This window comes from Myotis daubentonii, chromosome 6, assembly GCF_963259705.1.
Source record: "Myotis daubentonii chromosome 6, mMyoDau2.1, whole genome shotgun sequence".
NCBI classification, from domain to species: Eukaryota; Metazoa; Chordata; class Mammalia; order Chiroptera; family Vespertilionidae; genus Myotis; species Myotis daubentonii.
In genome coordinates, this window is record NC_081845.1 from 58,345,934 (window position 1) to 58,372,304 (window position 26,371).

Consider the following 26,371-nt stretch of genomic DNA (forward strand, 5'->3'; position numbering starts at 1 on the left):
ATAAATTTATATATCATTTTCATATACATTTTACTAATTTCCTTTCATCTCTCACACTTCTCTTATAGAGAAAGGGCAAATAGCAATATTAAAATGTCTCCGCTAATTCCCTTTTTAAAAAAAATATATTTTATTGATTTTTTTACAGAGAGAAAGGGAGAGGGATAGAGAGTTAGAAACATCGATGAGAGAAACATTATTAGCTTCCTCCTGCATACTCCTCACTGGGGATGTGCCCGCACCAAGGTACATGCCCTTGACCGGAATTGAACCTGGGATCCTTGAGTCCGCATGCCGATGCTCTATCCACTGAGCCAAACCGGTTAGGTCAATTAATTCCCTTTTAATGTGTACCAATTTCATGCACCGGGCTACTAGTATTATATAGAAAATCAATAATCAACCCCTTGAAAATTTGGGCCAAAAGTGAAATGTCCAAATATCCTTTTGTTTCCTCCTCTGATACTTTTTCTTTTTTTATTTTGGAGTCCATTTATGACTAACTGGGACATAATGTATGTAAAATCCAAATATTAACAAAAGTTTCAGATAATGTCTTATACATTAGGTAAGTCTGTAGTCAACTTTCAAACCTTGATGATACTGAATCAGAATATAAATGAGATAAGGCTTCAATCCTGGGAGTTTTATGGCCTCTTCAAAATATCTCTTGAATTGTGTTTATAATAAAGTTAATAAAACAGGTTGAAAAAACACTTTCTTTTCATCTGCATGATGCATATTGACAACAAATGAGCATTTTTCCTAACTGTGTTAACAAGTTCTTTGCCATTATAAGGAAAACTTTGGACTGTATATAAGCTTTGTTAATTTTTTTTTTTGTCTCCCATAGTCAGGAAGCTTTTGAGGCATAGAAGTATAGAGAAGAAGGAAAATACATTCTTTTGAATTAAAAAAAAAATCCTTGCCTTTGCTCATTTTTCCTGAGCAGTAGAGAAGCTATTCCATTTTTTATGAGACTGTTCTAGAAATGAAAAATTGCTCATTTGTTTAAGTAAAGAAAGTGTGTACAGTTTAAAGATTACTATTTGATATTTAAATCATTAAATATATTTCAAAATAACCTCTTATAAGATGCTTATAATGCCTATGGATACCTTTAAAATGCTGAGGAAGTATTTTCTTTTTCTCTGAAATATAATAAAAAATAATTTTTTTAAATTTATGAATAATAAAATTGGTCACTATATATGGAGGGTTTTTATTTTAAAACAAATCCTCTGAGGTTCTAATTCCACCCTTATTAATTTTTAAGATAGTTTTTATTCCATTCGGCACTTCTTTCCTTTACTCTGAACAGCATGGATGATGAAAAGGAAGTTGCAGTTTGCAATGAATGCACAGACCAAATATTACAAAAGTGTGCGATAATGCCTTACTAGTTAGGTAAGTATAACAACTTTAAATTGGAAGCATTAAAAAGAGCAAAGCATTTCTGGTTATTAAAATACTTCAATTGTGTAAGATATATCCTTTGAGTCAGTTGTCTTAAAGTATTCTTACATATATCATAGATCCATTTGAGATTCTGATGAAATATAGGTGCATAATTTTTCATAAGATTTTAAGGGATATGCTAGTGGTTTGAAGTCCATGTATGGATCCTCTAGAGTCCAATCAGAATGTTTATAGAGCATACCATACTATATCTAATTGTTATCTAATATTTTGATATCTAATACCTATCTATATTTAATTTCTCATTCATAGTAATATTATTCAAACAGACTTCACATTAGTACTTCAAATAACTTTCCTCTTTCCTCGAATCTAGGTTCTTGAAACATTTCATTAAAAATGTTTAAATATCTTTTCTACTGAACTAACGTGTTTATAAAAACATGATTTATTCGCTGCTATTATCCCATGACTCATATTGACTGATTCTAGTATTATTTGCAGCTTAACTTTAAACTATATAAAATTGATAATAGTTTCTAGGTCATAGGAAAAGAAAGAACTATTTTATTTTGTTGTTTCTAGCAATCCAGTATTGTGACCTATGTAGCCAGGTCTGTACCAAATCCTGGAAGAATCGTGGAGCTGACATTTTACAGAATGTAGAACAGAAGGGAGGAAAGAGAACTTTTAGAGTGGTATCCAGACCTTAAGATTTTAAAAGCATAACAATTAAAGGATTTTCTCAAAATGGATATCTTAGTCATAAAAGCCAACAGCTACAAACTCCAGGGCTTAAAACAAGCAAACAAAAATTTGTTTTGATCATACTTGGCAGCAGATTAGCTTTGGTAAAACAGTTACAACTGCAGCTCCTTTTGCATTTGCTTTTATTCATATACTTTCTAGTGACTAGAACATGAGTGCCTTTGATATGTGCTATCCAATTTCCACTGTATGCACCATCTGAGGGTCCTGACATGTGGACTCACCATGTGTACTGCTGCTACCTAGTATATGAGCTTCTCCATTCAATAATCTGTAGGAATAACTAATTCGTGTGTGTGTGTGTGTGTGTGTGTGTGTGTGTGTGTGTGTAATTGATTCAAAGGCACATGGACCGGACAAGGAGACTACCTACTATGATGTTATCACCTCGTGCCCACCCAATTCAAGCTTTTCTATCAAATCTTTCCCTTTTTCCCATAAGCACACACTGCACCCAGTGTAGTACCCATAGTCATGGTGAGTCATTTAAGAAAGAAGAAGGCAGTGTCTCGCTCTGCCTTTCTCAGATGAGTCTCCCCTATGCCTGTCTCCCTAGCTTTTTTCTCTCTTGGTGTCACAACACATCACTGATCTCAGTGGTAACAGACAATAGATTACAGCCCTACTGGTTTACCACTTCCTTCATGCTCAAGATAATGAGGCCTGAAAAAGAAAAGACGGTTACTTGGGCAATTAGGTGGTTAGGCATTGCTAACAATCTTTACTTATTATGTTAGTGCCTGTACTGGTGAGTTTATGAAAGGGAATGAGTAACTGTTGGTTTTCCCAGCATTTTAGCACAGCTGTTTTCTGCTTTTGATACCCATGCAAGAGTATTTGAGACTGTCAGTAACTGTCCAATTTCAAAGTTATGCACTTTCAGTTGTACATAACTTATGGATTTTTACTCATACTCAAATGTTGGATTGACTACTCATATCTTTTTATTTTATATGGCCTTCTCATATATGTGTGCTTCATAGCCATGTTTTAACAGGAATAGCAAGAACAGTCTGTCTTGAGACTTACTTTACCATTTACTGATAGTATACAGTGTAATTTAGTTGGTTGGGAAATGAACATAAAGAAAAATCTTTCTTCAAGAAGATACGGTATGCCAATTCTACTTCTATTATTGATTTGTTGGGTAGCCCTAGGCAAGCTTCTTAACCATTGTGCTTTTCTTTCCTTCTTTGTGAAAAAAATATGAAGACAATCTGCAAGGAATGTCACAGAATGATCCGAATACACTCTGTAGAATATTAAAAAGAAGTAGCTGTGAGCACTGATGATGCTTCTAGTTCCAGGGAATCCTTATGGTAAATTACTAGATAACCTCAGCAGTTCACTGAATCATTCAAAGAATTCCTGGGAAAAATAAGATGATGGTTGAGTAATCAGGATATAGAAGAAATGGTACAAGTATATTCAGGTTAAGTCAATCTCATAAAAGGGTTAAGAAAAAAATCTTCCCAAACTTTTTGAAAACTCAGTATAAATAAAATGCATATAAAAAATACTTCCAAGCCCACCCACAATGGCGCAGTGGTTGAGTGTCGACCTATGAACTAGGAGGTCACAGTTTGATTCCCGGTAGGGGCACATGCCTGGGTTATGGGCTTAATCCCCTGTGTGGGGCCTGCAGGAGGCAGCATATCAATGATTCTCTCTCATCATTGATGTTTTTATCTCCCTCTCCCTTTTCTCTGAAATAAATAAAAAATATATTTTAAAAATGTATTTACAGATGATTTACCTAATTTATTCAAATCTCATTGCTCATGGGAATGTGTGCTTGCCAATGAGAAGATAATGGCTTAAATATATGATCTAATACAATAAATATGTGGTATGGAGTCATAAATAGGAATCTTATTAAAATATACCCTGGGATCTGTTGTTATATTATTTTAAATGTTTTAACACTTAGCAATATTGAGTTGTTAATGCCAAAGCTTTCAAAGTGGTATTTCCTACACATTCATATTTCTCCTTAGTAAACTGGGCGGGGTGGGGGGGGTAGTGAGAGAGGATGTTTGAATTTACAAAGTTGGAGTCTGTCAGATGAAAGCAGCCATTAATTAATTCTAGACATCTTGGCTCTTCATGGGAGAGCGCTGCTTCTGGATATCTCAAGTGTAAACTTGGAAGCTCCTTAACTATAACCTCAGAGCTGATTTCTAAGGTAACTAGAATCCAAAACACAGCTTTAGAAATCAGAATTAACACCTCAAATTGTTCCTGGAAGCCAAGGAGAGGCCTCAGTACTTCTAGAGGCCAGCTGATGTCACCCTGGACAGCTGCAGCTCCAGCATTTTCACCAGTTAGAGTTTCCTTCTGGTAACCTGTGTAGTTATTGAGAGTAGCCATATGTAGGGCACCTAATTGTAATCCAACTGAGAGATTAGACTACCAGATGTCACAGTGGTCACTGTGAAGCCAACTTATTTTCTCTCAAACCAAACCAGCCTACTGCTTAGGGCTCCATCCTCATCTTCCTGGCCTCTTTCTAAAAGGGAGAAAAATTCACACACCTGATGGCACACTCTAGTTTCATTAAATCAACCTTAATTAGGCCAGCTAGACTGGCTTTGATAAGGCCAATTATTGGGTTTTAGGGTCAAGGTCAGAAGCAGCAGGGCAAAGATGACAGAGTGAAAGAGGAGTTGCTTATTTTGGAATTCCTGGAGCTTTAATACTGACACCTTTCAAGGGAAGAAAAGAGTCCACTAATGAAGTGACAGGTGGATAAATTAAGAAGTCATGGATGGATCTTGATAATATTATACTAAGCAAAATAAGTCAGACAGAAAAAGTCAAGAACCATATGATTTCACTCATAGCTAGGATATAAAACTGAATATAAAAAATAAACCAACAAGAAAAACGAACAAACACTCATAGACACAGACAACAATATGATGGCTACCAGAGGGAAGGGGAATAAGGGGGAGGTAGTAAAGGGTAAAGGGGGTCATATATGGTGATGAAAGAAGATTTGACTTTGGGTGAGGGCATATAATGCAATATACAGATGATGTATCATAGAACTCTACACTTGACACCCAAATACTTTTATTAAACAACTAGAGGCCCGGTGCACAAAAATTTGTGCACTTGGGGAGTAGGGAGTAGTCCCTCAGCCCAGCCTGTACCCTCTTGCAGTCTGGGATCCCTCAGGGGATGACCACCTGCTGGCTTAGGCCCACTCTCCAGGGGATTGGGCCTAAGATGGCAATCAGACATCCCTCTGGCAGCCTGGCAGCCCTCAGGGGATGTCCACTTGCCAGTGGGGAGCAGGCTTAAACTTCAGTCGGACATCCATAGCACTGCTGAGGAAGCAGGAGAGGCTCCCACCACCACCGCTGTACTGGCAGCCATCAGCCTGGCTTGTGGCTGAGCAGAGCTTCCAATGTGAGAGCGCCCTGACCACCAGAGGGCAGCTTCTGCATTGAAAGTCTGCCCCCTGGTGGTCTGTGTGTGTCATAGTGACCAGTCATTCCCAGTCTTTCTGCTGTTAGGGTCAGTTTTCATATTACCCTTTTACTATATAGGATAGAGGCCTGGTGCATGGGGGGGGGTGGCGGCTGGTTTGCCCTGAAGGGTATCCCGGATCAGGGTGGGGGTCCCGCTTGGGTGCCTGGCCAGCCTGGATGAGGGGATGATGGCTGTTTTCAGGCTGGCGGGCGACTGAAGCTCCCAACCTCTCCTTTTTTTCTTTTTTTCTTCTTTAATTCTGGGATTTATTTACCTTCTATGGCTGTCACTGGAGCTGAGAGCCAGCTTTAGCTCTGAGGCTTGGCTCCAGCTCTGAGACCTCGGCTGCTGAAAGCAGGTATCTGGGTTTGTTTGGGTTCTATAATTGTAACACTGTTGCGGTCCTGCTCACTCCAGCTCTGATGGCTGAAAGCAGGTTTCTGGAGCTTGTTTAGCTTCTATAATTGCAACATTGTTTCTTAGACTGCAGCTCAGAGGCCGGCAGCGGCAGGCAGGGAACATTGGCTTCCTCCTTCACTGGAGCAAGCAAGCCTCCTGTTCACTTCAGCTGCCTGGCTGCTGGCCGCCATCTTGGTTGGCAGTTAATTTGCATATCTCGCTGATTAGCCAATGGGAAGGGTAGCGAAGTTATGGTTAATTACCATGTTTCTCTTTTATTAGATAGGATGTTATCTAAATATATTTAATGAAAAAATAAACATGAATGAAACATAAGAAAAATAATAAATAAGAAACATAACCCAGAATGTAAAACATTTCAATGATTTCTGGTTACACTTAGAATAAATTCTAAAACTTAAAAACAAAATAAGCTTTGGGTAAAAAGAGTATGACTATTCAGTGGCCTCTTCCCTAAATAGTTAGACAGTGTGTGTGTGTGTGTGTGTGTGTGTGTGTGTGTGTGTGTGTAAATGTGTGAACATAATAATTGAAGTAGCAAAAAGGATTAACAGCATTACACATTTATCTTCATTTCTTACATGAGAAAGTAGTAGGGTAACACAAATGAAAGAGGTTTCCAGAAAAACAGTTTGGTGGGGCCATATTAATATTTAAAAGTCTATTAACACAATATCCTGCTTTAAGTTTAGTCTACAGTAACTTGGAAAACTTTCCAAATGATCAAGTTATAGAAAATAAACACTTAGCTGTATTCTCTTGGTCGCACTTTTCAAATTATATGATAGAACAACATAAAAAGCTCCCCCTCTTGATGAATTTTCCAATTTTCTTGTGAATTCCAAATTTAAAGAAGTCACAATTGCCTAAGCTTTGTGGGGTTGTTGCCACTGCTGTCCTTTGCCAAGCATAACCAGTGAGTTCATTAGCTGAACCACAAGTATGTAGTATTAACCATGGTCTTAAGATTTAAAAAGTGAAAGGAGATAAGAGACTTACAGTAAAGCCTTTCTCATTTTTCCTATGAAGTGAGAACCAAAAAAGCATTTTTCTAGGAGGAAAATAAAAATCTTTGAAACCAATTTTTTGTCAGTAGTCAGTCTTTTCCTGAGTTTCTTTATTAGAGAAACTGTAGCACAGAACCTTCTGCATAGTGTGATGGTGTTTTTCAGGCATTTTTGCTCATCCTTTGCTTTCACTGAGTTTTTACTCAATAACTGGGTCTTTAGGGACTGCCGGAAAGGAGGAGGGTTACTCATGAAGAAAGTCATGTTCACAAAATTGCTGACATAACTTAACTTCTTACATGGTCAAACCCACATAAGATGAAGTCATCTGCATGCTGCCTAGGACATTAATTTTCCCTAATTCTTACCATTGGCTTATTGTGTTTAATCATAAACATTCTTTGAACCTCAATGTCCCCAACTATAAAGCAGGGATGAGAGTATCAGTCACATGGAAAATGATGAGATGAAACTGCTTCTAAAGGACTTTGGCCTTGACAGGAAGTACAGTACAAATATCTGTGTCCTTTGTTTTAATAGCACAGTGTTTATTAAAGAAGAAAAAGGATAAGTAACTAACTATGAAATGTTTTCAGTTTTTCTGGTGTTACATGCATGGTATATAATTTATTTAAGTTAGACAAAAACTGTAAATAGTTTTTAAATATATGTCATAACACTCATCACTTGTGTCATGTTAAAAATGTCCTCTTTTTAGTTTTGTGATTTTGCTGTTTTCCAGTGAATAATAGATATTTAAGTAATCCTCATATTAAGTAATACATCATTTAATATATTTTTATTTTTTCAGAGAGGAAGGGAGAGAGAGATTGAAACATCAATAATGAGAAATCAATGATGGGCTGCCTCCTGCATGCCCCCTACTGGGGATCGAGCCAGCAACCTGGGCATGTGCCCTTCACCGGAATCGAACCTGGGACCCTTCAGTCTACACACGGATGGTCTACGCACTGGGAAAGACTACATTATTTAAATTGAAACTTCCACTCTGGCACTCTGACATTTACATTCTTCTTTACTCTGATGTTTCCTCACTCTATAGTACTTCCTCCTCTCTTTCAATATACATTATAATTTATTTATTGGTTACATTGTTTTTGGTATCTTTCCTCACTGGAGTAAAATCTCTAAGAGTTCACAGGTTTCTATTTTGTTCAGTGATATATCCCTAGTACCTAGAACATCGCTTGACACAAGAGTATTTATTAAATGGTTCCATTGAAAAATAAAACTTCTGTTTGGATTCCAGCTTCTGCTCAATTTCCACAGCTTAGAGTTCAAACTGGACTCAGGCTTTTGAACTAATCTGGTCCCCAACCCATCCACCAACCCACAGTTCCTTTTTCCTTACCTTCTTTCTATCCCTCTGCTCTCAGCTTCTAGTCTATCTAGGTTTTGCTCTTCCCATTGCCACCTGAAACATAGTTTTGACACTTTCTTCTAGTTATTAGTTTAGATTCTCTGACCTAATGCTACCATAACATGGGGAAACGTTTATATGAAGAAAAATTATGAGAATACAACAGTAAGTACAACATGGTTGCCAATGTTTCATATGAGGAATGCATGTGTGGATGTTGAAACTGATAGTCTCTGGGACAGTGTGTTACAAAAGGCCCTTCTGGCATCTAATCATATTTCAACAAGACTAGCATGCACACCAATAGATGTTATGTGGCCTTTTAAACTTTCAATTCATTTCAGATGTGGTTTAAAGTATTGTGTCATCCAGAGTTCATTTGCCTGTTGATGATTCATTTATTGATCTCCCAAACAAACAGATGGTGGGTAGGGGAGAAGACAGGAGGAAAGGAAAGAAAGAAAGATATGAGCAAGAAAATAATTTGACACTATCATGTCTGTGTTGTGATGATCTCAAACACTAGAAATGAGTATTTTGATTTCCTATGTGAAAATACTAACATAGTACTGTATATAACTGGAGATGAGTTGTGTGGTTTAACTAAAGTTTCTACAGTTTTGTTTGTTGGTTGGTTGTTTTCAGTTAAGTAGAGATGATATTTATAAATGAGGAAAGTTAGAACATGAGTAATACAATTTGACTGACGGTCTCTCAATTGAAAATCGGGGCTGAAAAAGGATCACAGCATGAATGACTTTTTACTTTGTATTCATAAGAGTCAGGCTATAAAATTTATTGCATATTGTATAGAAAGCCAAAAATAGTGTATGCTTTTTGTCAAGACACTTCTTTGTGATTCATTCAGCAAACATGACTGAATATCTTTCTAGTGCAAGGCATTGTGCCAGGGGCTAGAGCAGGAACAGTAGAGTGGTGACAGAACAAGGAGCTACCATTCCCATGGGAATATGAAGTGCCTGTTTCTTTCAAAAGTTACCTTTAAGCCTCACAAAACCCTTCACCACAGATATTATAATGTTCACTTCCAAAGTACAAAAACTGAAGATCAGAAAAGGTAAGTAATATTCCAAAGTCACACAGCCTGCATAACAGAACCAATATTCAAACCAGCATTTTGATGGCACCAAATCTTAGTCTCTCATTTGTCCAACTCCCTCTCTCTCTCTCTCTCTCTCCCTCCCTCCCTCCCTCTCTTTCTTCTGTCCCTAGGATATGAGGGAGAACGTGATATAAAAGAGGAACAAAAACTATCATTTCTTTTATTACCCTGACTACCTAGATTCTGAGGGCTCCCTTGGATACCTGGACATTTGTCAACATTTTGCAATATTATCTACACTTTCAATGACATGCATTTATTGGTGATTGTCCACATATACTTTGTGCACATGCTAAGTACTTGGGATACACAGATACACACACATCTAAGACCTAGTCCTACCTTCAAGGAGCTCTTACTATTGTGTAAGAAATAGGTCAAACAATGGTTGCCATATTGGCCAATTATCCAGTTCTTTTGAAAATGAGCCAGGTAGAAAAGCATATCTACTGCCACTTGTAACAGCATAAAGAAGGTACAGTCACTGGGTAAATGCTATAAATGTGTACTGAAAGAAAAGTGAGGCTTGAGAGAGATAGAAAGATTATGGTAGAAGAACAGAGAACAGCTTGGCCTCAAGGCTATCTCCACCCTGCCCCTGACCTGTCCACATTCCACCTCTGCCCCATGACCTCACTGTCCCACCACCAAGCTCCTGTCCAAACTCCCCTGGACATACCAATGTTATCCTCTCTATAATGTTCTTAAGGTCTATCTTTTCAGGCAATAAATCCCTGTTAAATATTAGCTATGTTCAATATTTTCCCTCTACTTGGTTGCACAATCCTTAAACCGCTGACTCATTCTTGCTTTATCATAAGTATTTACATTTTGGTTAAAATCATGGACTTTGGAGTCATGGAATCTTCGCTTCACCACTTGTGTGACTTATCTTCAGTTACCTCATCCATATAACTGGGATAAAATTGTGGCGATGATCACTTTGTAAGGCATATATATGTCAAATCATTATGTTGTACACATAAAACTAATATACTATTGTATGTTAACTATACTTTAATAAAATAAGTAAAGTAAAAACCATGAAAGACATTATTAGAAACCAATAACATAATTTAAAAAAAATCCTAAGAAATGAGGCAAGCAGTAAAAATCTGATCATCTGATTATCCTAAAGAAACATTCTCAAGTTAATATATTTTAAGGGGCCTCCTAAGTCTGAGAAAATCCATGGTAAAAGTCATGGTAGCCCTCTGACAGTGTGAGTCAGAATTTCATCCCACCCTCACTGAACGTGTTCCTCCAGGTACCCCTGAAAATCCTCAGGAGTGTAGCACCCATGCTTAGGCACAGAGTCTCTAAGACATACCACAGCGTGGGCCACCTTCCACTCTTCTGCCCCAGTCCCCTTAAACCAAGGCCATGGCTGGCAGGGCTGTCTGAAATTGCCTTTCCATGACCTCCTGACAAGCTGCTTTTTCTAGCCACAATGCTTCCATTAGCTGGCAACAACATGTCTGGAGCACTAGTACACTGAAACTGCTCCTAGTCACGCCCAGGCCTCTGTCCTCTGCCAGGCACACTGCTTCCACCTATCCGCTTCCTCCAGACACTACAGCCTGTGGGCTGGTCCACCAAAGTGTGAAAGCCATGCAGGTACCCACACTTTACCATATTCCTTGCAAAGCTGGGTGACCCTAACTCCCCCAAACTACCACTTATGTGTCACATGCTGGCATATATCTACCACCAGAACATTTACTAAGCTTCTAGTGCCCTACAGAATTCTTAGTAAAGAGAGCCCTAACAGATTTTCTCCAACAGCCCTGTTCCCTAGCACTCAGCTGTTTGTGTGTGAAGTCAGACCCAAGGTATGGATGCTGTGCAACACTCAGAACTACCATGATCCTCCGACACCTAAGCCTTAGTTAGTGGTCCAGCTCATTGGCCTGATTCTCTCTCTCCTAGAATGAGTTTTTTTTCCAGTGGGCTACTCCTAGATTTAATTAGAGTTCTGGTGGATCTGTCCGACCAGAGTCCCAAAGGTAAGTGCACAGTTGTATAACAGAGTCTCCAGTAGAAATCAGGTTTAAATTCTGTTATAGTCTGGAACATCATTTAAAATATGCTCTCCCATTCTATGTTTTAAAGAGCAGCTGTCCAGTCTCCCATGGGTGGACTCCTTTGGTTTGGGAAGAAGCTTCAATTGCATCTTTTAATTACACAGAGGCATAAAGCAAAAATTACTCCTCTCCTGGAAGAGAATATCATAGGGTTTGGCTCTGGTTCATAGGCAGATGGAGTCCTCAGGCCCCAGTGCCCTACAGACCTGGGAGCCATGAGGTCCACATTCTGAAAAGGGCCTGCTGCACAGAGGCTCGTGGGATGGGAACACTTTGGGTGTCACGTCTTTCACTCTGTGATTCAAAGTTTTAAAAGCACATTCAAGGAACTGGCAATAACCTTAATTAATGGAGATGAGATAGCAAAAAAAAAAAAAAGACTAATAAACTCCTCTGAAATTGAAGTCATTAAGAAATAACTGAGGAAAACTGGAGGACAGAGAATCCAGTCTGGCCCCTTAGATTGCATCCCAGGGCATGCATTGTTGGTGGGAAGAACTGATTCTGGAATGTTCTGCCTGGGCCTGAGTTCACCTGTACCCCACCCACAGAGTCACATTATGAGCTTTGGGGAAGTGGCTTTCTCTGAATGACAGGAAACAGATGACACTCCACACTATGTATGTGACAGCAAGGTCAATTCCAGGTATAAGCTTAACACTGGGCGAGGGTGTGTCCTCCTTCCCACTAGGAATTCTTTATTTTTGGTACAAGTTATCAGCAGCAACAGTGACTAGAACTTACAGCAGAGTGACTTCATTTTGTCAGTGATGCTGCTCTTCAGCAACAATAGAGTGTAATGGGGTATATGCCCTCCCCCACCCCCAGTGGCTCCATTATGATGTGGTGACAGCTTCCATGAAAGGTGCCTACATTGCTCAGCCTAACTGCAAGGCAAAGAGAGCTTCTGATACCTTTACACCAGTTACATAAAAGCAGTAAAGCCATTATAGAAGCATTACTCACAATAGCCAAAAGGTGGAAACAACCCAAATGTCCTTTAACAGATGAATGAATAAACAAAATGTGTTATATTCAGATAATAGAATATGACAGCCCTAAAAAGGAATGAACTTCTGGCACATGTTACAACAGGGGTGTACCTTGAAGATATGATACTAAGTGAAATGATCAATCACAAAAGGACAAATACTGTATGTATTCATTTATGTGCAGTACCTAAAGCAGTCAAATTAACAGAGATCAAAAGCAGAATGGTGGTTGTCAGGGAATGGAGGGAAGGTCAAGAGGAAATTGTTCAGCAGGCACAGAGGTTCTGTTTGGAGTGATGTAAAAGTTTTGGAAATGGATAGTGGTGATGGTTCCACAACAATGTGAATGTACTGAATGCCACTGAATTGCATGCTTAAAAATGATTAAAATGGTAAATTTGATGTTATCCATATTTTACAACTACAAATTTTTTAAAAGAGTAAGGTGTTAAAGGCTACGTTGATGAATAACTGCATTCATTGCTCCTCTGATCACAAGGGAGCTAGAAATCTATGTAATTTGAGTATTAAAGTAAATCTGACCTTACTTATACTTGTAAGCCAGGGATGTCTGGAGAATTCTGAACTACATTAAAAAAAATCTGATACACAAAATTACAAGCAGAATCAGGGCATCTTTTAATTTGAGAAATTTCTTAAAGCCTTTAAAGTATTTATTTTAAATAGATTCCCATCCACTTATCTTGCTCAACTATACTCAGACCCAGGTAAGATTCAAAAGGCAACACTAGAAAATGCCTATGCAGCAGTTCTTACAAAATTGCTCTATGAATGCTACTGTGTGGAACTTTGAGGCTGGCTTTTTAGCATACTCAACTCATATGCAACATCAAACCCCACTGCCCAATCTTCACACTTTACTGGGAATCCTAATCAACTGGGCATTTTGTTAAAATGCAACTTCTGATTCAAGAGGACTGGTGAGGGGCCTTTGACTCTGAATTTCTAAAAAACTCCCAGGTGAGCATTCCTGTCTGACAACCATACTCTGAGCAGCAAGGCACTCAGCGGTGCTCCCTGTGGGTTTGGTTTACATGAAATTTTCTCCCACTAGAATGAAAGCTACCTGGTGTGGAGCAACCAAGACTCACAACTATGTATTTCTTCCAGCATCTAGCGTAATGCTTCATGCAAACATAGAAGTCCGGTAATGCTGGTAACAATGATTAAATTTAAAGTATAGAAAGTAAACAGCATATACAGAGGGGCTAGAGGAAGAAGATATTTATTAGAAAATAAAGTGGAAAACCTGTGAATAGTCTATGATATCCTGAATGAATCAATTTTGTTTAGTAAAATAAATGAATTGTACAACATTTGAATGCACAGATGATCTTGAGGAAAGGGTACAGCACCTAGGAACATATTTAGGGAAAAGCAGAGATGATGATTTCAGCTTTCAAATTTCAAAGAGGTGTATCTCACTGCACACATAAAAATGGCTGATTTCACTTCTAAGGATTCTGTGTGTGTTGGCCCCATGTAATAATTTCACAATGGATCTAACATAGAGTGCTTTTCCCTTAAGCAATCTTGAATATTTCCCAAGCACTGTTGTTCTTTTTTAGAATAAGTCTATAATATAGGCCTCAGGAAATACATCTCATTTTAGGGTGTAAGAAAATAAGATAATACAGTATAAAATAATCATGTTATACAGTGTAAATTAGAGCAGATCCTTGTCTATGTATGAAATAAAAAATTTCCAAATAGTAACAAGGTTGCCAGTGAGAAATATTATGTTGAAATAGGTTGTGGATACTAAGTTTGTACAAGTTCTGTTTTTTAAGCAAAGAAACAAACATTCTATCTGGTAGTCTTCCTATGATGCTAATTTTTCTGAGGTCATGACTTTTATTACTCAATGGGCAGATTTATTTCTCAACTAAACTACATTTGAGGTGCTTACATTCCCCCCTACACTGATTTCTTCCATTTGCTATAGCACAGAGACTGAAGTATAATACTCATTTTTTTCCATCAGAAATGTACTTCCAATATAGCTTTCTCCATGGGTACCACTGACAAAGGAAAGCAGAGTCAAAGGCCTCATCCATCTTGTGGTTCCCGTCTGAAGAACGTGCAGTCTAACCCATCTACTGAAAGCAGATCTAATGAGCCGACACCCTCCTTTCCTGACAGTCTTATGCTTTGGTCTCTGTAAACTGGAGGCTATAAATCTGACAGCAGCATTACAGCCTCTGAATTGAATGTATATTTTTTTGTCCTTACCCAAGGATATGTTCATTAATTTTTAGAGAGACTGAAAGGGAGAAAGAGAGAGACAGACACAGAGAGAGAGAAACATTGATTGGTTACCTCCCATACATGCTCCAGTTGGGGATGGAACACGCAACCTTTTTGGTGTATAAGGTGATGTTCTAACCAACTTGGCCACCTGGCTAGGACTGAATGTACAATTTAACTGATAAACTCATGTTCTCCATTTGAAGAATTATAATAAAACAAATGTATGCTGATTTTCTAACATGGATTCATTTTTTGGTCAGAGAGTTAATGTGGCTTGAGCCCTTAATACATATGAATTTTTTAAACACTGGTTTCTTTAATCTACTAGTTCTCATCTCTCTCTCTCCCCAACTATTTTTATTGAAAGGCTCTAAAATTTCTTATTCCAAATTACATGAAACATTGATTAACCCCATGGATTTATTTAAGAGCTTTTGTTATTGGGTATTTTAGAAAGGCTCAGAGGCAAACAGGCAGAAATTCTGTAATTAATCAGGATTGCCTGGCTTGTTGCTACAGTGGCAGTGAATTGGTTCCCAGTAGGAGAGTTAATAGAAAAACATTCAATTTCAAAATGACCTGGATGCATTAAAGGGATTAAGCTGTAATGCTTTTAATCCCTGTAACTCAAACAAAGGGAAAATTTTCTTGAGCGATGAACTGCATAATGTATTTGTGGGGCAGCAAATGATATCTGTTGAACATCAGCTCAACAGCCCAGTCTGTAGCCCAGGGATTGCACTTGGCACAGCCAGAATGATGGCTCAGGGGATTTAGCAGCTTTTAAACTCTAGGGTTTGAGTGAATCTAAAATGGGTGCTGTTTCAGGAGGTTCCAGTCTCTGGAGCTTCCAAGTGGTCAGACATCCTGCTATCAACTTTTAGGTTAAAACTCCCAGGCAGGAATGGTGATTATGTGACAGCCTTCAACTTCGCCATCTCTGGAGCCCATGACAAACACTGTTCTTTCACCATGGCATCCTGTCCCGTCAATAATGTATCCAAGTTCAATTCTATTTGCTGTCAGTCTTCCAGGATGAAATTTTAAAAAAATAATATAAATTATTTAGTCTCCGTGATCAAATTCCTCAGTTTCCAAAGATCTGGTAGAAAATCTCAAATAGCATAAAGGTATAACTCAAAATGTATATTTTTCAAATAAACTATGTTTATATTATTTTGGAGGCTTCTGGGTATTTTTCTAATGAAGCTTTCTGTTCATATTGGGTACCTTCTATTCTTCTATCTTATTGTTCACTGGTTCTTTCCTCGTTCCTCTCCTTTGATGTTGAGTGTATTTACTGAATTTTTTAAAAATTTCAATTAGTATATTTTTCACGTCCAGAATTTATATTTGGTTTGTACTTATATTTTTTATTTCTTTGCTGAGACTCTCTATTTCTTTTTCTTTATTTTGAAAGGAGAAAGGCAGAGGGTTTTGAATCCATACCAAAAGGAGGGAAAAAGAACTCTACATGGACACAGAGCAGTACAAGTAAGACCCCAGAGGCTTGAAATAGTCCAAGTTGGGGAATTATGATGTGTTCCAACCATAAAGTGAAAGAAAGGATGGAAGGAGATGAGGTTAGAGAAAGGGGTTTCAGGCTGTCCTCACGTGGAAGTCATTACAAAGCCTCTCTTTCCCACACTCCCTCCTCACTCTTTCTTCCTTTCACTGGGTTCATCTATTTGCTTTAAAATAACCCCTCAATTGAAAACAATCAATGATAGACATCATTCTTTTTGAGGTTGTTTTATCTTGCTTCAAAACAGCCCTGACTGGTTTGGCTCAGTGGATAGAACGTTGGCCTATGGACTGAAGGGTCCCATGTTCGATTCCGGTCAAGGAGAGAGAGAAAGAGGAGAAGGGGGGCGAGGGGGAGAGTGGATGAGTTTGCTCTCTCTAGTGTAAGGATTTTAAAGAAAGAAAGATTTCTTGCTTTCTTTCTTTACTATCTTTAAAATCTTTCTCTACACATTATTTTTCAAATATGTGGCTGATCTTAAATATCTTTACTTTCTGTATACATTCATGTGAATGTATTTCTATGTGAAAAGTGTGTGTATAAGAGTATGAGTACATTATATTCTGCTTGATTTAAAAATCTGGCTTATGACACAAGAAGAGAGATTGGTTACATAGGAGATCATACTGTCCAGGCTGTTCCAACTCTAAAGAGTCTCTTCTATTCATAGAAGCTCAGCAGGGCAATTATGAATGTGGGTCTAGGTTCAGTGATGCCTGATCAAATTACTGATCTGCCTTTTACTGGCAGTATTGCTTCAGTGACTTTGTAAACCCCAGTTTTTTCATGTGTAAAATATTCACCATCATATTATCTATATCACATAAGATAATTCATGTAAAGTGCTTACCATCGTGCCTGACATATGATACAGATGCAGTAAATGTTAGGTATTAGGATTACAATTTTGGATTAATTACGTAAATATCCTGTTAAGACAGGCACAGTGTATTGGTCTGGAGACAATAAAATACAATACATCAGTGTTGTATTTTATTCCTGGAAAAATGCTCCGCAGGAACGAGAGGCTAGAGACCTTAGGGCAGGGGTGGGCAAACTTTTTAACTCGAGGGCCACAATGGGTTCTTACAACTGGACCGGAGGGCCGGAACAAAAGCATGGATGGAGTGTTTGTGTGAACTAATATAAATTCAAAGTAAACATCATTACATAAAAGGGTACGGTCTTTTTTTTTTTTTTTTAGTTTTATTCATTTCAAACGGGCCGGATCCGGCCCGCGGGCCGTAGTTGGCCCATGGCTGCCTTAGGTGATGGGAGAGAAGCTGGTGATCACATGAGGACCAAGTCCATCCACTTATAGACCTATCAACTCTTAACTTCTCTGAAGGTTGAATTAGAATATACATCTTGCCCTGACTGGTTTGGCTCAGTGGATAGAGTGTCGGCCTGCGGACTGAAGGGTCCCAGGTTCGATTCCGGTCAAGGGCATGTGCCTTGGTTGCGGGCACATCCCCAGTAGGGAGTGTGCAGGAAGCAGCTGAATCCATGTTTCTCTCACATGGATGTTTCTAACTCTCTATCCCTCTCCTTCTCTCTTCCTCTCTGTAAAAATTCAATAAAATATATATTTTAAAAAAAGAATATACATCTTTTATAATGTTGAGAATTCTGGAGCTACTCTAGATAATATCTTGTACCTCTCTCCTAATCACATCATTATTGTCTTAAGCCATTTTAAAATGAGAGATGTATAGTGAAGCATTCATTATGACATGTTGGGGGCCCGTGGAAAAATGCTTGAAAAGCAAAAATTTTCCTTGAGCTGGTAATTTTGTAAACATGAGCTGATTTTTTAAAATGCTAGTCATGTTTGGAAATAAAGCATATTTATTTCTTCAGCCACACTTGATGATTACAGGAAAGAATGTGCCTACTTTTTAACCTCTTTGCCAAATCTTTGATATCAGGTAAGTTTAGTCATGGTCTCAGAAAACTGGGTGAATCTGGGTCCCCAAAGCAGCAATGTTGCTATTTCCTTCAAACCTAGGATTGTGAAAGAAAAAAGCATCATGAGCATGTGCTAGAGTGAGACTCTGTAATGCCTATGGATGAAGGTTGACTCATAGCATGTCCTCTGAAAATCAAGTTAAAAATTAGCAGTGCAGTGTGACTCATATATGAGAAACCCTCCAACCACCCTCAGCCTGTCTTTAGTCTCTCAGAATTATTACGAGTTCTGGAACACTATCTTGTGCATTTTGTAACTTCAGGTAGCTCAGGCCAGCATAGCATATAGTACTAGTATGTAAAAGACACTATATCTGTTGAGGTTAATTTAATGAAATTGAATTAAATGGAAGAGAAAGCTCATTTCCTCTGGAAGGAGAAACAGAAGGAATCAGCATTTTTGAGGACTTATCATGTGCTACGAAGAAGGGGATGGTACATAGTTGGTAAGATAAGGTATTATGGCAAAGAATGGAGGCACATAAAAAATTTGTAGTCACCCTAAGCGTGGACCACTTAGCTGGAGAATTAGCACGACTCCAGCAATGTGATTCTTTTACTCTATTTAAAGGAAAAGCAATGTATAAGAGGTATATGGCTGTGGAAGGAGGAAGCTAACTTTCATTGAGCACCTACTATGTGGCCAATATGTTCATCAGTTTACATAGATTCTCATTTCATTTCCTCGATACCTCTCAAATCTACACTAATAAAAGAGAAACATGGTAATTGGCGTACGACCGCTACCCTTTTCATTGGCTAATCAGTGAGATATGCAAATTAACTGTCAGCCAAGATGGCGAGGCAGCCAGGCAGCTTGAAACTAACATGAAGCTTGCTTGCTTCAGTGACGGAGGACTCCAACTTTCCCCGCCTGCGGCTGCAGGCCTCTGAGCCTGCAGTTTAAGAAACACTGTAACGAATCCTGCCGGACTTCAGCCAGCAGGATCGCAACATTGTATGCAAAGGCCAGAAACCTACTTTCAGCCGCGGAGGCCTAAAGCTGGAGCCAAGCCTCAACCTAAAGCGGGCCCAGAATAAAAAAAAAAAAAAAAAAAAAGGAAAAAAGGAGCGTTTGGGAGCTTCAGTCACCCCCAGCCTGAAAACAGCCCTCAGCTCCTCACCCAGACTGGCCAGGCACCCCAGTGGGGACCCCCACCCTAAAGGGTGTGTGACCAGCTGCAAATAGCCATCATCCCCTCACCCAGGCTGGCCAGGCACCCCAGTGGGGACCCCCACCCCGATCCAGGACACCCTTCAGGGCAAACCAGCTGGCACACACCGGTGCACCAGGCATCTATTCTATATAGTAAAAGGATAATATGCCTCCCAGCACCGGGATCAGCGGAGCCGAGAGGCCCCCTGGCACCAGGATCAGCATGACAGGGGGCAGCGCCCAAACGCCCTGATCGGCCCTGCTCTGTGTGAGACAGGGTGCAGCACCCCAACCGCCCCCCGCCCCCCCCCCCGCCACGGGCCCTGCTCTGTGTGTGAGGGGGTAGAGCCATAACCTCCCCATCGGCCCTGCCCTGAGTGTGAGAGTGGCTGCGCCCCAACCCCCTTATCGGCTCTGCTCTGTGGGTGATAGAGGGCGGTGCCCCAACACCCCCCCACCCCTCCCACGGGCCCTGCTCTGTGTGTGACGGGGTAGAGCCATAACCTCCCCATCAGCCCTGCCCTGGGTGTGACAGTGGCGGCGCCCCAACCCGCTGATCCACCCTACTCTGTGTGTGACAGGGGGTGGTGCCCCAACTCCCCTATCGGCCCTACTCTGTGAGTGACAAGGGGGAGCTCCTCAACCCCCTGATGGGCCCTGCTCTGTGTGTGACAGGGGGGAGCTCCCCAACCCCCTGATGGGCCCTGCTCTGTGTGTGACAGGGTGGAGCTCCCCAACCCCCTGATGGGCCCTGCTCTGTGCATGACAGGGTACGGAGCCCCAACCCCCCTGATGGGCCCTGCTGTGTGCATGACAGGGGGTGGCGCCACAACCTCCCTATCGACCCTGCCTTGAGTGTGACAGGGGGCGGTGCCCCAACCCCCCAATCGGCCCTACCCTGAGCGTGACTGAGGGTGGCATCACAACCTCCCAATCTGCCCTGCTCTGTGCATGACAGGGGGCGGCGCCCCAACTCCCCAATCGGCCCTGCTCTGAGCCCGACCAGGGGCTGCACCTAGGGATTGGGCCTGCCCTCTGCCACCGGGGAGCAGGCCTAAGCCAGCAGGTCGTTATCTCCCGAGGGGTCCCAGACTGTGAGAGGGCACAGGCCAGGCTGAGGGACCCCTCTCCCCCCCGGAGTGCACAAATTTTTGTGCACCGGGCCTCTAGTTAAGTATAAAGTGCAGTGATACTCCATTAGCACCTCTAGTTCTATGGAGTATCAATGTCTGAGAATACTACATTATTTTCCCAAAGAATACATTTTAATAGCATCCAAGTGATGTAAAAGTGGAATAAAGGTGTGAGGCCACAAACACTTACTGAGCTCTCTATCCACCATCTGTCTATTATCTATCTAGAAGTAGAGTTAGAAGAGAGAGCAAGAACACACAGTACTGAAATGCCCTCACTTGGAGGGTCCTAACTCCATCTACCCACATTATTGATCTTACTATCTTACCCTGTGGGTAGTAGCTGACTGGAAAGTGTTACTAATGGAAAACAATTATGATACATTGTCCTGGAAGTGATGCTGGTTATAGGTACTTAACCTTACCTTCCTTTAACACGCTGCCACTCTTTTTTCCTTTTCTTCTCCACATGCCCACAGTTATTTTATGAGGCTGATGCTGACACATTTAGAGTACCCTCCTTATGCTAAAATAAATAAATAAATTTAGGCTTTGTTTTCCTTTTTGCCCCTATGCAGATGCCATTATTGGGATGACAGCTAGGCACTTTGGTGAATGTAAACTGTTGGAACATCTAGGGAAGATTATATTTACAGCAGTATATCTTTAATTTTCAACATTTTATAAGGCCATCATCACTTAATTACCTAAGTTGGTTTCTTATGTGTTGATACTACGGGGGCCCAGAAGAAGACCTCAATTAAGATTTCGGGCCTATAAGCTTACCACTTTCAGAAATACCCTTAGGACCTGGGAAGCTCTCCCTCTGGCAGGGCTTTGGGCCCTCAGGGACTATCTATGCAGTGGTTACATTGCATAGGAAAGGCAGGCGGACTGATTCTGGTTTTGAGACCTGGTGCATCTTTTCCATGCCCCTTCTTCTGGAATTATCTCTTACGTCTGCGTGGGTTCCCCTCTTGCTGTTTTCCTTCTGTCACTCTTCTTTCACTGCATCAAATCCTCCAGAAGATGGGAACTCCTTGTTGGCCAGACCCTGTTTTATTCCTCTCAGTTTCTCCAGCATATGCTACACTGGATTCCCCCTAAAATGAATGAATGAAGGGATGACATGAATTCTTTTTATGAATTATAAGATAATCTTTTCCAATCTCTACTTAGACACAAATTGTTATGGGCTCTCGTTCACTCCATCAGGCAACCCTTTAATTTTAGAATTGTTTTTATGCTGCTAATTTAGAGGTATATTTGGCCACCCTGTAATTTGCACCATTTCCCCCTTGTTTTATTCTTTTGAAACCAGAGAGACATGGAAGCCTCTTAATATGCATCTAGACATGAAATCCTGATCCAATTCACCTCTTTGCAGCCTAAACATAACATAAACATCAACCTTTCCTCATAGAATGTGTTTTTCAGATCCTTTATCAGCCCTTGCTCCCTTCTTCTGTAAGTTTCCTGATTTACCACATTCTCTAATTAAGTGGTAGCAGTTAGCTCTGAATACATTTCTTAGACATAGTTTGACCTTATGACTTGGGTCTTCTCGTCTGCACTGGTCTGACATTCTGCTACTACTGATCTCAAGGTACCTAGAAAATGCAGGTATATATATATATATATATGCTCTTCCTTCCTTAATTGATCATGCTTCTATTCTGAATCCCTTCCTAACTTCCCTGCCATATTAAACTACTTAGAAGGAAACTTCAGCAGAATCTCCCTGTCATTCCTAAAAACAGGTCCAAGAGGTTTTCAAGCTCCTCCTTACATCCTCCCAGGTCCCTATCCTGATTGTCTTCTTTGCCTAAAATCAACAATGCTTCCTAAAAAACAGCATTCCTCAACTCCAAACTCGCATCTCTATAAAAGCACCATCCCATAGAGACATTAAAATAAGAGATGAAGAAAGCATTACTCTCTTTATGCCTTTTAACAACATGACCATTATCTTTGTCTCATCCCACTATATTTATGCTGTTTTGATCCTGGAAGTTGGGCAGAAAAAGGAAAGTAAGAAATTGCTTTACTCTTCCCAATATTTTTAGTATGTCCTCTTTATTTCTCCTTCCATTGAGCCACATAATGTCTTCTACCCGAGATGAGATATGAAAGAGGAGGAAGGCTGACATTGTGCATAGTAGAATGGGGATCATCTGTGACATTTAACTGGTAATTTAATGCCTATCAACATAGCCCAAAATTACATTGGTTTCTTTGCCCACCATTAGACAGTGCAGATTCCACTTGTGGCCATGAAAAAAAAAATTCCTCCTTTTTTTTTTTTTTTTAAAAAAAAAATCCTTCTTCTATGCTTGTTAAATTGTTATTGTGGCACAAATTCAGGATTAAAAATTCATCTTTTTTCTTAATGTAACTTTTTAATAATTAAAGATTTAAAGTCTTGGATTTGACTCTGAAAACAGTTTGGATCTGATTGGTAAATAAAATTTAAGGGTTTTTTTTTTGTCATAAGTTGTTGAGAGTATTTATGTAAAAAAACTCCAACCAATTTTATTCTTTTTGTTTATACTTTGTTAGTGTTATTGCTTTGTAATCAGACTATATAGAGTAAAACTACTCTTTTAGAGGTTATGTTTTCTTTGTGAACATAATTCTACTTTTTTTAAGTTTTAAATGAGTGCTTGGAAAAAGAGGTACGTGTTTTGGCCACAGAGTTTGATATACATATACTTACTTATCCTTATTAATCCAGATCTTCCAGATCTTCATATTTGGTTTCTTGTTATTGGTTCTTTGCTTAGTTGAACTGTCAAAGACTGGATGGTAAGCTTTGTCTTTACATAAAATTATGTTTCTGTTGATTTCTCCTTGAAATCTAATGATTTCTTATTTATGTATCTTGATCCTTAACTATTCAACTCATAGAATTTTGTGACTATTCTATATTTCTTATAGGTTATTCCCTTATTGATATAAAATGTACTACTTTGTCCTCTCTTATTTAGTTTTTTTGCCTTGAATTCGAATTCTTCTTACACCAATATGCAAACATTATTTGCTTGTCATCTGCTGGTAACTAATGCATTTTTTAGTATACTTTTTACATTAAATATAGTGCTTTTGATAACTGTCAACTATAAATTTGGATTTAGATTTTTTTACTAACTTTGTGATTATTAATTTTATAAGAAAGTTTAAGCAATTTACATTTTTGGGGAGTCATAACTGAAGTGCATTTGTTTTTTTCTGCCACCTTTTTTAGGTTTTATATGGATCTTGTTATTTCTTTCTTTCCTTTTGAAAAGATTAATACATTGGACCAATGAAAAATGTCTTAATATAGATGTCAAAAATCAAAACTCCTTAAGCAAAACCAAAACGCAAGTGACCAACTGAGAAAAATATTTACAATATGTGGTACTGCCAAAAGAATTATGTCCTTAGGCTTTTAGGACCTCTTCCAAATCATTTGAAATTATGGAAAAGGCCAACTGAATTATGTGAAATATTTATGAAAAGATAATTCTTAAAAGATAAAAAAATAAGTTTAATAAATATGTGAAAAATACTCAAACTCACAAATTAGAAAGGAAGGATAAATCACAGTAATAATTTGCTAGCAACTTTTAACCTACAAAATGGGAGGTCTTTTTATCACAATACCTAGAGTTTGTGGATTTAAGTAGAATAGGTAATTTCTTAAGCAAAATTGATACGTGAGAGACAATATTAAAATGTATACCAAAAGCCATGACAATGTGAATTCTGTGTTCCCTACCAAATTTAAAAATATGTCAAAGAAAATAATAATATGCACAAAGATATGTCTCTAATTATATAGAACACTGACATTAAAAATTATAAAAATTTTAACAAAATTAAAAATTCCAGTTAATAATTGGTTAAATAAAATAAATTTGTAAATGCAACATGAGGCTGCCATTAGAAATTATGTTTTTGAAGAATGTTTAATAGTCATAAAATATTTCATGTAAACAGCATAAAAAAGTCATATTTCATGTAAACAGTCATAAAAAGTTTGTGTACATTGCAAAACCAATTTGCAGTTTGTGTGTGTATATACATATATGTGTGTAATTGTTTCATATTCAATCTCACTGAGATACTGTTCTCTTTAATAACCTGTGTCAAAATGCCAAGTTTAAAATAGCTACTGTGTATACTGCAAAGACTTTAAAACACATAAACACACACACAACAATACTGCTATAGAGGATCTGAGAGGGTCAAGCAGTCAAGTCAGTCATTTCTTAATAATTTAGCACATATTATTAGTTGTTTGTCACCTTATGAAGCAAAGATTGAAGAACTGTAGGGTAGAAATATAGGCCTAGAATATTTTGATTAGCGTTGGAAGGAAGACAAAGTTCAACATTCATAATATTTTCTTCAAATATTCACTGAGCACCCACTCTGGTAAGTACCACAGAGAAGGATGCTCTCTATACCCTTCAAGTTCATAATCTAGTGGAGAGTGTGGGCACTTAGGTGATTATAACTCAAGACAATCTGCAGTGCTGCACAAGAAAGCAAGGCTGGAGGGTCACTTCATTTCAGCGTTTGGGCCAACTGAAGGTGCCAGGCATCTGCAAGGCATCAGGGCGCCTCAAGGAAAAAGAGTGTGGAGGCAGTAAAGACCTTGTCTGCCAACTTCACAGTTTTGCCTCTGACCAACTTTATTACTCACATATGCAAAACTGAGCCTCAGGATCTGGATACAAACTCACTGAGCTCTTCTGCAGCATGCCAGTACTGCTAACAGAGCCGTCAGTGTCTCCAGGGAGGGCTCAGGAAAAGTGTGATCTTAAAACACAAATGTAGACCTGTAATAGTGAGGCTGTGTAGTGCAGTTCACATGCACATAACTGAGGGCCCCACTGATCACTCAGTGACAGACCTTGGGCTAATTATTTACATCGCTGAACTTTGGTTTCCTTCTATTTTGCACGGGGATAATAAAATGTATTTTTAAGTTTGCCGTGAAGATAAGTGAGATTCTTTCTGAGAGGGCTCCTAAGTCATATTTAGCCTTGCACAATTGTTAATTTCCTTCTTTCTTTTTCAGCGCCCATCATGTGCCTTGCCTTAACTGGGATGGAAATTCTGTAGTGTTCACTGTGGTTAATGGCGATTACAGTCTCCTTCATGTCTTACTGTTTATTATTGTGCCTTACTGTTGTCTAGTTTAGACCAGAATGTTTCCATGATCCACATGTGACAGTTGATAACCTTTGATTAATAATTTGGTGTCATAATTTTTTTAGAATTAAAGATTCAGTAGGATTATTTTTAATAATCAGCTAGACTCTCAGTTGTTTTACATTTGTTCTCCCTTTTGTTGAAAAGTATACCACTTAGATATAATTTAAATTTTTCTGAAGAATTTCCAACCAATGTTGCATGTGCTTTATTCCATTTACTAATGATAAAAAAATTTAAAATAAAAATATTAATTTTTTAATCTTCAAAGGAATAAACAAAAAATACTTATTTAGGATAAAGAGGGCAAGAGAGAGACAAAAAGAGAAAAAGGATTTTCCAGGTTTCCCAAATCAGAGAACTTAGCTTAAAAAAAAAAGTGGTTATTTCATATACTTTCTCAGGGTGAATGTCAAAAATTTTTTTAAATGTAATCAGTTTATCT